Below are 16,133 nucleotides of genomic sequence, written 5' to 3' on the forward strand. Positions count from 1 at the left end.
GCCACCCATCCACCCATGCCTTCCACAAATAAGTGTTAACTTAAACATTTAAACTGTAATGTAGTTCTGGGGGGAAGAAAACAAATATTTGTTAAATACACTGTATTTATCATTTTAAATACTTTATCTGAAGGCTAATACACCAGTGGGAATAGAAGAAATATTCAAGTGAGGTTAGTTAGTACTACATACATTATCTCATTTATTTATTTATTTATTTAAAGATTTATGCATTTAAGAGAGAGAGAGAGAGAGAGAGAGAGAATGGGGGAAGGGCAGAGGAGGAGGGAGAGAGAGAATCCCAAGCAGACTCCCCACTGAGTGTGAAGCCTGATGGTGGGCTCCATGCAAGGCTTGATTCACAACACTGAGAACACGACCTCTGCTAAAACCAAGAGTTGGATCCTTAACAGACTGAGCCACCCAGGCACCCCTACATTATTTCATTTATTTTTTTAATTTTTATTTTTTAAAGATTTTATTTATTTATTTATTTGACAGAGAGAGAGAGAGAGAGAGAGAAAGAGAAAGATGACAAGTAGGCAGAGAGGCAGGCAGAGAGAGAGTCCTCTTCTCTTCCTAGCAAGCTCCGTGCTGAGCAGAGAGCCCGACATGGGCCTCAATCCCAGGACCCTGAGTCCATGACCTGAGCTGAAGGCAGAGGTTTAACCCACTGAGCCACCCAGGCGCTTTACATTATTTCATTTCATCATCAAACAGTTCCATGAGGTGGTAGCAAATTATTACTGGATGTATTTTATAGGAAGTAAAACTGAAGTCCATGGAAATTAGGTGACTTGCCCAAGGTCATACTGACTGCATGTTTTCCTGCTCTATGAAAGAGAATTCTGGGGTCATCTAAATCCATCTATTTATTCATTCAACAAATACAGATCACCTATTGTGTGCCAGCATCTGTGCGAGGGGCTGGAGAGACATCAGTCCCATTGCTCATAGGTTCAGTGGGTATGCAGACAATTGGATGGTTCCCCAAGGAGGTAAGACTAGTAGAACAGTTTCATCTGAATTTACTACAGAAGGACCCAGTGAGAAGGGAGCCTAATGGCTCTTTTTCCAGAGACTAGCAACCCAACTCCAGGTCCCAGCAGCAAATATGGCACAATGTCCATCCGGAGGGACTGAAAGTAGGCTTTCAAGAAATACCTGGAAACCATCCCCCACATAGCACGCCCATGAGTGACCACATTCATCTGGGCAACTTGGCATTATGCTCCATGGATAATGATGAAACATCAGTGTCTGGTGCAGACTGGTCACTGATACGTATTTGCATTCCCCACCTCCCCTGTCATGGTTTCCCAACTTCGTATGGTTTCTGGGTGCTCACACCAAAACAGGGCTCCTTCTCTGCATACCCAGTTTCTTTATTATTATTATTATTATTATTTATTTATTTGACAGAGAGAGGTCACAAGTAGGCAGAGAGGCAGGCAGAGAGAGGAAGGGAAGCAGGCCCCCCGCTGAGCAGAGAGCCCGACGCGGGACTCGATCCCAGGACCCTGAGATCATGACCTGAGCCGAAGGCAGAGGCTTAACCCACTGAGCCACCCAGGTGCCCCCCCAGTTTCTTAATTTGGAGGAAAAATCGACACGAGAGAGCAATCACTGATAAGGCCAGAGATTTCTAGGGCTAACTTGGTGTTAGGATGGTCACCTCATTGCTGAGTGACAAGGGAGGTGGTGGTCCAGATCAGGGCAAGTCATCTGCCCCATGCCGACAGCACAACCAGGACTTGGACTCAAAGCCTCTTGACTTCAGCTTGATGGTATTTCCTTTATCTTAACCCAGCCCGGGGGAAACATTTTAGGAGATCCTCCTAAACTAGGGGAGGTGTCAGGATGTTACAGAAATGATTCTTGCCCGAAGAGTACGTTCCTGTTAACCCACCTTCCATTTACCTCCTTTCTCACTCCCTTCCTTGGGAGCCTTACTGCTCAGGGACTCTGGCTCTCTGTGACTGGCCCTGTCCACTCAATACTTCGCCACTCCAATGCTTCTCCTGTTAAGCTTCATTTTCTGGGAGAAGGAAACCATTTCAAAGAAAGGCACATATCATCAGGGACCTCCCCAAGTCTGTTCCCTGAGATTTTACTTAGGAACGAAACTTGGCTACTCAAAGTGCCCAGTCCTGTCCTAGGATCTCCTCAGTCACAGTGATTGAATTCCGAGATGGGCACATGACCCAATCGGAGCCAATGAGGTTCTGAGAAACTCTGCAGCTCATCTACATGGGTCAATGAAAACCTTTGGCTTAAAGCAAGAGTGGGCTGAGGATTTTTGTCTTTTTTGTTTTGTTTTTGTTTTTGATTTTTTTGTTGCTTGTAACTTGAAGAATCCTGACCGATAAAACAATAAACATAGTAAATAACAGGAGTTGAATGTTTACTCTGTCCTGGTACTGTTTTGAGTTCCTAATTTGTTGAACTTATTTGAGTTTTCACAGCAACCTTGTAGACAAGCAGTATGGGTACCCTTACATTGGACCGGATTGGGTTAAGTAACTTACTGAGCGAGAGTTGCCTAGCGGGGAAGTGATGGAACCGGGGTTTGGATGGAGGCAGCCCAGCCCTTGAGTTTCTGTTCTTGACAAGAGTGCAGCACTGCTCCTACATATGTATTCTTCTCAGTGAAGACCCAAGGGCCCTCCTTTGAACTGCTGGTCCTGCACAGAGTAGGACCGGGTTCTTGGCCAGGTCCTGATCAGTTTCATGAGGTCCACAGTGCCCAGGCAGTTTGTGCAGACCCCCTCTCAGGGGGCCCGCCTGAGCTGTGCTGCTATCACTGGAGGTGTGTTTCTTTGGATTATTAATAATTGTAATTAGAGAATTGTAATAACAGCTTTTACTTAAGACCTGCTACACGCCAAGCCCTCTTTTAAGGACATATACACATTATCTCATTTAATCCTTGGAAAAGAGGAAAAGTGAAGTTGATGGTCATGGCCAAGGTCCCAGAAGTAGGAAGTTTTCTCACTCTCGCAGGTTGCTGGGGGGCACACCTTGACTTCTGGGCTTCTTTAACCTGTGATTCCCCCAAGAAGAAGGAGTGGGCAGGGACCCAGTGAATAGACCACACAAGAACAGCCAGAAGGATTGATATGCTCTAATCACAGCTGCAGGACAGGGAGGCAGACCAGCTCTCCACCTACCAAATATCCTTGGTCTAATGGATAAGATTGAGAGTGAAAGTACAGAAAGGACTTCTCAAGAGCCAGCAACTGGAAAAAAGACCACATAGAGACACCCAAAATGTGAACTGTTTTTTGTGTGTGTGTGTTTTTTGGTTTTTGTTGTTTTTTTGTTTTGTTTTGTTCTGGTTTGTTTTTGTTTTTGCTGTTCGATGATTAGGGATACTTATCTTTTTCTCTATTTTTTCAAAGTTGTTAAACTTCCCACAACAAGCATGACTTACTTTTATGCTCAAAAAGAAAATGAAACAACCAAAAAAGGCAAAATAATACTGGATTATAGCGCAGGTATAAACATAAATATCCATGAGTCCATACTAATATAAACAAATCTCTTGTGCCGAAGAATTCCAAATAATTTATGTTGATACTTCATCCTCAAGGAGGTAGACTAGAACTCCCTGGTCTTTAAGTGTGGGCTGTGCCTAGTGACTTCCTTCCAAAGAGAGTAGTGTGGAGAAGAGAAACTTTATAGAGGAGAAATCTGACAAGCACTCTCTCAACCAGCTGGTCAAGGTCAACATCACAGTCATAAGCTATGTGATTGTAAGCATCCTTGACATGATGTGATGATGCAGTGTCAATGGCCTTTACACTGTCTTCCTCCTAGACTGCAGAATTCTAGTCTAAGCATAAGAAAAACTTCAGAGTAAACCCAAGTGAAGAATATTCTGCAAAACCCCTTGTCGGTAGTGCCTCAAAACGGTCACGGACATCAACAGGAAGAAAAATCTGAGCAATAGTCGCAGCCTAAGGAGACATGATGACTACATGTAATGTGATATTCTGCATGACATCCTCAAAGAGAAAAGGGACATTAAGTAGAAACTAAGGAAATCTGAATTAAGAATGAACTTTAATTAATATTAATAATGCAATAATGTTGGTTCATTAATTGTGACAGTGATAAGGTAAGAGGTAAATAATGGGGAAGCTGTATGTGGGGTACATGAGAACTTTCTATACTGTTTTCACCATTTTTCTGTAAACCTAAATCTATTCTAAAATGAAAAGCTGATTTTAAGAAGTGCTGTAGGAGCGAGGGGTGTCGGCAATAGCAGATGCTTCTTTCAGACGCTGGAGATGATCACCCAGCTCTAGCAGTGGTTTAACTGGAAGGAGAACCTGTTTAACTCCCAGTAGCTCTTTGCTTTTGTGTCCTTAGAAAAATTTAGAGGTCTGTAAATTAGTCTCTTTGCTGGACTGGAAGGGAACAAGGTTATTGTATCTAACTGGCCTTCCCCAAGTCCCACAGGGGTTTCATGGCAGTTAGATTCATTAACTTGGTATTTTCCAATCATTAACACTGATCAATAATCCACTGGGTCTGGTCCTTAAATCAATTGCCCCATTAATGAGAATGAAAGCACCATTTTATTATCAAGCCCTGGACCTTTTGCAGAAAAGGCTTCTGGGGTTTTGGACTGCCCTTCTCTCTGCTGCATATCAGGTTAGTTAAAACTCTCACTCCTGTTCCCCAAGCCTCATACTTGTGACTTGGAACAAAATTAGCTGGAGAGAAAGAGTTTTAGAAAAATGGGTTAGAGGCTTTCATTTAGGGTGACCATGAGCCAGCTATGTTTTACTGAGGACCCACTAAACACCCAGGTCTCTGCTCAAATGCTACCTCCTTGGAAAGACACCCCCACCCCTTTTAGCACCATATCTAAAACATCAAGGTCCACATGCTCTGGGGCCACTGCTTTTGTTTTCTTTGGAGAATTTATCACTACTCAATGTCATATTTAGTAGGTTTGTTTATTGTTGTTTTTTGTTTTGTCCCCTCATTCTACTGAAAGTCCGTGAAGGGGTTGATCCTGAAGGTGACAGTTGGTCATGGAAAGGAATGGTGTGGTCAGACTTGTGTTCTGGAAAGCTGATTCTGCCAGCAGTGTGTGAACAGGACTGGATGAGGGTGTAGACAGGATTAGAGGAAGGTGGAACAGAAATGGAGGAGAATGGAGATGGATTAGAGGAGGATGGAGCTGGATTGGAGGAAAGTCTAGACAGGACTGGCAGCAAGGCTAGTGAACTCACATGGGCAGCTGGGAGGCTGTTCCAGGATCTGGTGAGGCAGGATGCCGATGGTGGTTCTTGGTTCTTGGATGGTGGAAAGGACAAAGTGTGTCACATGATGGGCTGTGGGTCAAGAGGAGCGCTTTCAAGGGTGACACCCAGGTCTTTGCCTGAGGCTGGGAGCACTGCAGAAGGACAGGTATGAGACATTACCTGTGATCAGATGTTTTATGTCCTAGGAAAGGGGCATTTGATGTGGAATCCAGAAGGTTCTCTTTCTGTTCTGCTACTATGACAGTGCTCCCCACTCCCTGTCTTCTATAGAAAAATCCCTGGAGGCTGGGGTTAACATTCTCATGAGCTGGCCAGGAAGAGTCTAAGTGGGAAGAAGAGGTGGGCAAGGAGGGAGATGAAGCTTCAGGCCATCTCCCTCCCAGTTCTTTAAGAAATGTGAAATGTACATGACTTTAGTCAGTTCCCAGGGGTTGGCATGGTGGGAATGAACAAGTGTATAGGCGTGCAATATATATTGTTACATTGTATATACTATATTATTATGATGAATTACACAGACATGCGAAGGGCTTCTCATTACAGAAATGAAATAAAAAAATGTTAGAGTCTGAAAAAAAAAATGTTAGAGTCTGAACCCTAGCTGACACAGCCCTGTGATTTACTTCAAGTAGACAAATTAGTGCTTTATATAAAAAACATTCTCCTTTAAATATTAAGGGGGAGAAGTTTTCCATTTTTTTTATCATGGTTTTTATTATATCTTAGGGCAATGAGTTCCAATGCCAAAGCGGAAATCAATGCAAAATGTGACTGGATTTGGGAAACTTGGCTTTACCACCAATAGTTTGGGACCATGTCAGAAGTTCTGAAGGCTATAAATAGATCTACATTTCATACTGACATTTTGGGGATCTGAAAAGCAACTGGATGTCACTTTCCCATGAAGGTAACTTAGAATTCAATGTCACTTCGAATCTGTAATGCTTTATGTTCTTTCGGTGCTAGTGACATATTGACGTGAACTTATCTCTTTGTACCTTTCTCCACACTCCTCCCACTTCAGCAGGTCAAGGTGAGGATTACAGGGAAGAGTGTAAGGCAAGAAATAGGCCAGAGGGGGCAATAAATAGTAGATCTATAATCATTCTAATCTTGGAAGACTAAAAGGGCCAGGATAAAGTCTAGGGTGTTGTTAGCAGATGAACAGCAGGGTCGTCTTGAAATAGAAGTCATTCCAGCAGTATAAGCTCAGCTCTCAGGGTTAAAGTTCTGGAAGTACATGAAAACACAACAAAAAAGCTGGTGGTCGAGCTCAAGGCCAGGTTTAAGCAGAACATGGAATCATGTGCCGTGTGTGTCAGTTCTTTGCTATCCTCCTCGCCTTCTGGAATATGCAAGAAATTTTCAGACCTGCAAGATGCTGGGTGAGCTTTCAGAAAGGCACTCTCTAGAGAAAGAAGGAGAAAGGAAGAAGAGAATTCTCCACTAAGTGTCAACAGTGCTGGGTAGCAGCTGTTCAGGAAACTTGCTTTGCCTTCCTGCCAGGCCTCTGTGTTTTCCAGGTTCTTCATAATGAACACATATTGCATTCAGAATGAAATCCCAGGTTCTTACACTCCTTGCTGTTTTCCCTGTATCATGCCACACCTTTGTCATGAGTCCCTTTGCAATATACTAATTTGAGGGTCCATCTGTTTTGTTGGGATCCTGACATGCATTCATTCTATGCATTAGGCCATTGTAATGGTGAAGAGTCAAGCAAATCAATGCCACGAAATTCTGTGAAAGGGTGTTGCTTGCCAAAGGCTCTGTGAGTCCCCACCTGCCTTCTTTTGGTTACTAAAAACAAAACAAAATGAAATAACAACAAAAAAAGTGAATTGGGGGGGATGCCTGGGTGGCTCAGTTGGTTAAGCAGCTGCCTTCAGCTCAGGTCATGATCCCAGCGTCCTGGGATCGAGTCCCACATCGGGCTCCTTGCTCCGTCAGGAGCCTGCTTCTCCCTCTGACTCGGCCTGCCACTCTGTCTGCCTGTGCTCGCTCTCTCTTGCTCTCTCTCTGACAAATAAATAAATAAAATCTTAAAAAAAAAAAAGTGAATGGGGGAAGAAGATTGGCTTATCTTTGAGAAATGCTAAAGGCACGTGGTCAAGAAATACAACTTTGTCTTGAAGTACACGGAATGGAAAAGAAGACAGGAAAAGACCAACCTTCGGATCATGTGTCCAGTGTTCTTGCTCCTGGGCCTGTGCACCGTAGGCCCTGTGCTTCTGGAAACATTGGCTTAGGTGGCTTCTCATGCTCTATTTGCTGAAAGACTGCATGAATTTCTAGGCTCCCAAAGCCAGAGAAAAAAACTAAGAATGATTCTGTGTTCAGACTCACCATAAAAAACATGGTTTTATTGGAAATAGGGGACTGATGCAGTCTTTAGAGTGACCTGTCTCAAATGCAGGTCTGAGTGTGGCACTTGGCTCCCTTTTTTCTCCCTCCATTCACTTCCTCAGTAAATTCATCCCATGTTCCTGCCAAGGCAGGGGCACTGTGCTAGACTCTGGCTTCCATGGGATGTAAGGCACACTCCGCCGTGGCTCTTCCTATAAAGAAGGTCGTTAGGAGGAGAGGGTCTGTAGCAGGTTGTAGGAGGAGGTCTGTAGGAGACCCTCTGTGATTGGCCTCTCTCTGTCAGCTTTTAAAATGCATCTCCTAAAGGGAATGCTCTGACACTGTTGGTGGGAATGCAAGTTGGTGCAATCACTTTGGAAAACAGTGTGGAGATTCCTTAAGAAATTAAAAATAGAGCTACCCTATGACCCTGCAATTGCACTACTGGGTATTTACCCCAAAGGTACAGATGTGGTGAAAAGAAGGGCCCTCTGTACCCCAATGTTCATAGCAGCAATGGCCACGGTCGCCAAACTGTGTAAAGAGCCAAGATGCCCTTCAGCCGATGAATGGATAAGAAGATGTGTGATCCATATATACTATGGAGTATTATGCCTCCATCAGAAAGGATGAATACCCAACTTTCATATCAACATGGATGGGACTGGAAGAGATTGTGCTGAGTAAAATAAGTCAACAGAGAGATTCAATTATCATATGGTTTCACTTACTTGTGGGACATAAAGAATAACATGGAGGACATTGGGAGATGGGGAGGAGAAGGGAGTTGGAGGAAACTGGAGGGGGAGATGAACTATGAGAGACTGTGGACTCTGAGAAACAAACTGAGGGTTTTGGAGGGGTAGGGGTGGGGGGATAGGTGAGCCTGGTGGTGGGTATTAAGGAGGGCACACATTGCATGGAGCACTGGGTGTTATACGTAAACAATGAGTCTTGGAATACTGAAAAAATAAAATTAAAAAAATATACAGTGTTAAAAAAAATGCATCTCCTGCAGTTTCTAAGAAAAGAGATTGCTGGTACGATTCCTGGACTCTTTTGCTTCAGTAGACCCCCCAAGGTGTGTGTGTGTGTGTGTGTGTGTGCGCGCGCGCGTGTGTGTGCTTTTGCTTGTCCTGATCCCTCTGCCTGCAATGCCCTTCCTTTAGGCCCAGCTCAAGTGTTATCTCCATAAACAGATGGCCTTCTTAGAGACCTCTTTGACAGCCCGGTGAGGACTCCTATCCCAGTGGTCACTGCATCCAGGGCCTTCTTTGTTTCCTTCCTGGGGCATGAACCCTTTGAGGTCAGGGTCCACGTATCCATTCACTTCTCAGTATGTCTGGGATCCAGCATGGAATGTGGCTGTCACTTGGCATGTAGTAAGTATCCGCTGAATGACTGAGTGACTGAGAAGAGACCCAGAGAGGCTGCCTGGTCTGAAGGTCAGGCCCCTCGATGGCCAGCGGTCCTTGGGTATGCACATGACCTCCTGGAGTGCTCTCTTTGCCTTAGCACTGATGTCTCTCTACATTTTTAACTCTGCGCTACAACCAGCAGTCAGGATCATAAGTGATGGGACAGGTCATTTCTGTAGAGCTGAGGAAGCAAGAGGGGGCTAGGAATGATGTGGGGCAAGTTGGCCGCCTTGGGGGAAGTGGCTCATCTCAGGGGTCAAGGGCATTTGACATGGAGACACGCAGCTGGGGGGACCCGTAGAGACCCACAGATTAAACCCCCTACCGTACATATGGAAAACTGGAAGTTGGGCTGACTGTAGGGAGCAGGTGCCTGTCCTTAGGAACTCTATTCTCACTTGAAGCTAATGAAATAAAAATATGGTTTGGGGGTCCTTTGGGAGTGACACTCAAAGCTTTTTTCAGGTGTGAGTGTGCCTGTGTACGTGGATGAGCAGAGGGCTTGACCTGGACATGTCCAGCACATGAGGACAGGGGTGTAGGTGAGCTTGTGCTTGGGCTATACTGTAAGAAAATACACACGTACCACGTAGGACACCTTCCATGGGTCCCTCCTCTTGTGGGTTTTTGAAAGGACAGAAAGAGACAGCCTGAAATTGTTGTTATCATTTGGAGTGATGCTCCCCAAATCCCTCTTGAACCTGATGAGTTACATAGTGTAGGAGAGAGAAGATAATATTTTTGAGATAATAAGCACACTACATAGTCTCCTTGACCCCCACAGAACCACTCTACTTCTGCCCCTCGATGTCCCCAGAGGCCAGGGCTCTGAGCCTTGCAGGGGGAGGCAGGCACACAAAAGGTCCGTGCCAGGCCTGCTCTGCACACACTCTTCCCCTCACCCCTGCTCCCACTCACACCAGCCCTTTGGGTCCCCAAGGCCTTTCCAGGGCCATTGTTCCAACCACCCAAGCTTTGCCTGAAAGGCAGATCTTTTCTAATTTCCTGTCCTGAGAGTCATCGGTCAATAAGCAAGATGACTGGTCTGAGAGGGACCGCTTCTAGAATAGAATGTTTCCCCACAGCAGGAACATGGTAATTAAACTTTGTCTTGGTGGAGAGCAAGCAGATCGCCAATTCTCAGAGCACAATGCAAATCAGAAGTGGAGTGGAACCAGGATTGGGATCCCAGCCATGAAATGGGCTTGTTCTTACCATGTTGAAAGCCAAGTTCACCCCCACTCTGACACACCAAGGGGGGTTGGACAAAGGTAGTGTGGACCCCCTTGACACCGGGGAAGAAGTCATATCTGTAGATCTGTCTATAGTCTTAATGGCCATCCCCACACCCCAGACTGGTCTTAGAGAAGGTTGGCAAAGTGCTTGGGGTTGGCCTATGTTGGTGAAGTTACTTCAGACTCTGATTTTGGCTAGATGCATGCCAGTTAAACCAGGTGGAGGTAAAATCTTTTCGAAAACGGAGGGAGGGAGGAACGAAGGGAGGAATGAGCAAGGGAGAGAGAGACAGGAAGGTGGGTGAAATGGAGGTGGAAAAGAAATTCCACCTGAAGCAAAGCCCCTCAGTGAATTGTGACCTCTCCTGGTCTTGGTTTTCCAGTGGTGTCTGTCCTAGAGAGAGCATGGTGCTGGGCTGAGTGTGACCTGCATATGAACAGTCATACACATAACAGGGACTTTTCACACAACATGGCCCCAGGTATGTACAACTTCTATATCTAATGCACACTAAGGAAAGAGAAATTTATCCTAATGTTGGAGAAAAAAAATAGGCTTTGTTGCAGGTATTCTAAGTCAGTATATTTTCACATATTACATTTTTAGGATGACTTAGGGAATTTTGAGGGTAATTTTGACTATATCCAATTGTTATCTTTTGAGCTAACTCCAGAGTCACTGAAATTATTATTTTACCTTTATCCTGTTAACGTACCAGTCCTTATTTTTAGAAGTTGCAATGATGCAACCTTGATCCTAGCTCATTTTTGAATTGTTTCAGATTTCAAATTAGCATGATTCAAAATGGTTTTATAATACACATTGTAACTAGAGTTCAGAGCCAGATAGTGTTAATATCATCTTACTACATTCCAAAAATCCATAAAAAATTTCTGTTTATACCATTAACCAGATAATGTTAATGCAAGTCATGTACCTAAATGTGAAACTGCTGGCACCAAGAATACTCTGGAAATGAGTTAACATTGTAATTTTCACCAACAAATGTCTAACCTAATTTAGCCACAGGTAGACCTGAGCTGTATCCTGATGCTTGATATACAGGTAAATCACAGTTAATATCCACATAGGAAAGAGTAATGAGCAAATTCATCCGTAGTTGGAATGAACACTTTGTTTTAAATATGTTTTACTCTCATTTAATGCATTAATATTCATGAGTAAATAATCATATGTATGAATTTCCTTTGGTAATTACCCAGATTCAGCCAATCCTCCCTCTTTTTAAATGGATACTCAGCATCCAAGTGCAGCACAATTTTATTGTGACTAGAGAAGTGTACACAATTTTATGAATTTATTACCTATTCGTGGTCATACCTTGAATGTGAGTTCATTCAAGGTTTCAGTGGTGATTTGCCTTTTGGGCCATCCCCACATCCCTGAGACAGGGAGTCTGGCCTGTGATGGGCACTTGGCAATATATGACAAATGGAAAAAAAAAAACAAAAAACAGGCTAATGGCATAAATACTTTGTGGCTGAAAAGCACAGAGAAAGGCAGTTCCCAGTGGTTGCAGGGACCAAGGCTGTCTTGGTGGGCTAGTGTCTGGGAGACTGGGGACTTGGGGGTTGCGTGTTGGGTGAGACAGAGCTGAAGCCCTGAGAAGGGGAACTCTGGCAATTGGAAAAAGTTGTGCAGAGGACAGTTCCTAACGAGAGGAGGGAAAGACAGAAACTGTGGTGCAGGAACCATGAACCGTTGCAGGAAAGCAGTAAGGGCCCTGCGACTCTCGGGGGAAGACAGATTACTGGGGGACAGGCCACCCATGGGCTGCTCAGACCAGCACTCTCTTTCCTGGGAAGTACCGTCCCCCAGTTCAAATGTTTTTAGTGAAAACTGCAATATTCCTACGATATGAGCTGGCTCCCTGACCGCTAGCTGCTTGAAGGGCAGAACCTGCCAGTCTTCTTTGGGGAATGTGGGAGCTGACAGAAGGCTATTGGTTCACACTCTGGGAGGCCAAGCCTTGGACATAAAAGGGCAGAAAGCAGAGAGGAGACAGAGTGAGAGAGCAGGTGGGGGCGGGGAGAGGGGAGCATGCTGCTGGGGGACCTGAGCACACTGGACCCCAGGTCCTACCCCACCCCCAGGCCCAACTGCCTCCTCTGTCAGCATGCCTCTGAGAGGCCCGCCTCTTGGCCTGAGATAAAAGGAACCGGTTTCTGGTACTTGACACCAAACTAGAGCTATTCATATGCCTTCTTAGCGTAAGTCTAGGTTGGGCAGAGAAGGCCCTAGAAGTTAGGGCACAAAACCCCATCTCCAACCTCAAGGGGGTCTCACATCTCACAGATTCTTATTTTATGACCTTGAAGAACCGTGAGGAAGATGAGGCCAGGGAGGAGAGGCACGCAGGACGCTGTTTCCTGCCCTCTGTCAAGATCATCAAGCTGATCACATCTGGGCAGCAAGAACCCTTCTCCCACTCCCATATGCGCCCAAGATGCAGAATTCTGGGTCCAAAAACTCTGCCAGATGCTGTCCCCTTGGCCAGGACTGAAAGAAAAGGGCTCCAGAGGTAGGCCATCTTTCCTCCTCGGCCATTTCTTCTGTCTGCCTCCTAGTTTTGCCTGCCTGGGAAGGCCGTCTCTGACGCTCCGGGGTCGCCCTCCCCTCTCCTCTCCCTGCACCTGGGAAGGGGGCGCTGCACAGTCTGGACACAGGCCTAGACCTTCACCCCTTCACCCCGGCCTGGTGTGTTTTCTGTCACCCCAAAACAAGCACGGGAGAAATGAAAGAACGAAAATCCGGGCATGTTAACGTCCAGAACAAACACTAATGGCTGTAAGCTTCTGGGAGGCAGGCACTGCGCCTTAGTGTTTTGTTTTTTTGGCTTTTTTTTTTGTTTTTGTGTTTTTTGTGGTGTGGGAATGGTGGGAAATGCACCATGGTATCAGGAAAGGTACTTGGTTTTTGTTCTTTGCTTAATCACCCTGACCTCCAGCTTACCCATCTGTGAAATGGGAGAGCAGTGACCCTATTTCCAAAGGAATGGTTTAATAATTAAAAAGAAGAGATGATGCATAGGGGGCCCCTCCCATGCCTGGCTTGTTGTAGGTGTATAAACAAACGGTAGTCCCCCTGCCCCACCAGGGCCCTTGAGAGTCTGACATCTGATGTCACTCAGACAAACACAGCTGAAAACCTGAGGCCTTTTATAATCCAGCCCTCTGCTTCTCATCCTAGGACGGCCCTGCGCCCTTTCCTCTGTGTCTGGCTCCCTTAGAGGAGACCCAGTAACTTCCAGCCTTCTCTTCTTGGTCCCTGGAGGCTCCCTCCCCGCTCCCCACACCTACCTGGCAGCAGGTAGGTAGGGCAGCTGGATCCTGCTCTTTGTCTCCTGCGCTCCCTCTTCCTCCCCCACAGCCAGGCAGCTCCCCATCGCTCACCCAGACAGCCACAAACGCCTATTTATTTGCCAACTAACTTCCTGGTGGTTTAATATCCCCTTGAATTACTGTACAATCTCTTTCAAGTTATATTTGATTATTTTTCACATTTAAAAACATGAACACAATTACCCAACAATGGCACGTGCTGTTACAGTCAGAAATAAAATAGTACTGCAATACTGTCTATGCATCTTAGACAAGTAGTCAGTCCCTGGAAATTATGTCTCCAGCATGAGCGAGATCTGTGGTGATAGGTACCATATAAATGCATATGAGACAATAAATAGTTACAAAGGGAAAGGGTGCTGAATAATTAATCCGGCCGCCTCTCCAGGAGCATTCTTTATAAATCTGTTCCAGGCATTCATTTGTTTTTGTTGTTGTTGTCGTTGCTTCTTTCTTTCTTTCTTTCTTTTTTTTTTTTTTAACAGAAGCAGATATTTAAAAGTTAAGAGTAAGTAATATCCAAGAAGAAGACACAGTAAAAGAAAAAAATCAGTGGGAGGGAGAGAAGATTATAGATGGTGAGGGTTCCAAGACTGCTGAAATATTGAATGCATGGCACTTGTTAAGGAGACACACAAGGTGGGGTCAGAACGGAGTGTCCCATGGGGACACAGGACCGGCCCGGGGTCAAAGCTAAGCATTAGACACTCATGCTGTAGACTTTTTACCTGGGCCCAAGCCTTTGCGTAATTGGAGAAAGAAAAAGCAACAGGGACACATTTAGAAAGTTCTAGAACTCTCTGCCCCTCCCTGGGTCCAATCCAAACTTGGCTTTGAGTTGCATCCTCAGCTGAGGGGCACTTACTGCCTATCAGGGTGACTTGTCTTATCTCTGGAGTTCCTGACTGTTAGAAAATTCATCCTCTGGCAACTAGAGTTGTTTTGCTGAGACCCACCTTTCTCCAGCTGTCTGCTCAAGAGCCAAGAAGAGCCCAAGCCCTCTGCCCTCCAGATGTATTACCAGAGATCAGGTCCCACCACCCTTTCTCCTGGCTCCTGGGTCTAAAATACCACTGACGGGAGATGCCCTTGGGTTCCCAAGCTCCCTTTTCAAATGTACGTCTTGTACCAGTCTCTTTGCAATTTCAGATCTACATTCTTTGCAAATATTTTCTCTCACCCTGTGGCTTGCTTTTTCCTTTTCTTAACAATGTCTCTTAGAGCAGAAGTTAGAAATTTTAATGAAATCTGATTTGCTAATAGAATGATGATAAAATATAAAATGGTACAACTGCTTTGGAAAGTCCTAAGATGGATGATTTCTTAAGAAGTTACCCATTCACCTATCATATGATCCAATATTTCCACTCCTAGGTATTTACCCAAGAAAAATGAAAGCATATGTCCATATAAAGACTCGTATGTGACTTTCACAGTAGCTTCATTTGTAATAGCTCTTGGAAACAACTCAAATGTCCACCCACAGATGGACGGAGAGACAAACTGTGGTATCCACACAATGGAATACTATGGTTCTACTTAGCAATAAAAAGGAATGAAGGAACAAATATACATAACAGTATGAGTGAATCTCAGAATAATCACACTGGGTGAAAGAAGCCAGTTAAGAAAGAATATACACTGGATGACTCCATTTATATATACTTCTAGGAAATGCGAGGTACTCTATAGTGACAAGAGGTCACTATAGGTCTGTATTTGCCTTGAGTTGGGGGATGGCAGGATGGGCACGATGGAAGAAGGGGGCAAAAAGGGGCCCCAAAAAGAAGTTCTTGGGCGTGATGGTTATATTCATAACTTGATTGTGGTGGTTTTGTAAGTGTAGACACATATCACAACAAATAACATTTTATACTTCAAACATGCACAGTTTCTTGTATTTCAACCATAGCTCAACTATATCTGTTCTTTCAAAAATAGATTTGAATCTCTACATTAAAGGATATCCAATTTATAACTCTTAGCCATGTTTCTTAACATTCCCTTCTCTCTGATTTTCTTCCTTCTCTCAACTGCCTAGGACTCTCACTCTGTAAAGCACAGAAAGCTCCCCAGGGCACGAGTCCTCTGGCACTCTTCTGGCTCTTTTCCCTTGCTCACCCCTAGCTCTCCTTATTACAATCAATTGTGCCTCTCTGGCTTCTTTTCAGTATTCTTTCCTTCCCCCGGCCCTTTACTTGGATTCTTCATGACAAAGGCAGGACAAGGCATTGCTTCAGCTTCTACCTGCGCCTCTCCCCATTTCCCTGGTTGCGTGAAACAAGCCTGGGTACCTGCCTCCTTAGGACAGGATTCTCCTGGCATGGAAGTATTGGGTGGAGAACAGGACAGGGCTCCTACAAACCTAAAAAGTACCTTTGTGTGAATTAGAAATGATGCTCCCTCTGGGTGGATGAATTAAAAAGAAATGCCTCCTACTGGGCAGAGCCAGACTTGCAAGCACCTGGTTTAGGGAACAGATGACATTACTG

The 16,133-nt window shown here is 44.9% G+C and overlaps 1 protein-coding gene across 6 annotated transcripts in view; it reads right to left on the bottom strand.

Annotated features, from left to right (window-relative positions):
- KCNIP1 (potassium voltage-gated channel interacting protein 1) overlaps positions 1-16,133 on the bottom strand; it is a 340,059-nt gene that overhangs the window by 60,826 nt on the left and 263,100 nt on the right. The window lies entirely within an intron of this gene.

This window comes from Mustela nivalis (assembly GCF_964662115.1).
Source record: "Mustela nivalis genome assembly, chromosome: 3".
Taxonomy (NCBI): Eukaryota; Metazoa; Chordata; class Mammalia; order Carnivora; family Mustelidae; genus Mustela; species Mustela nivalis.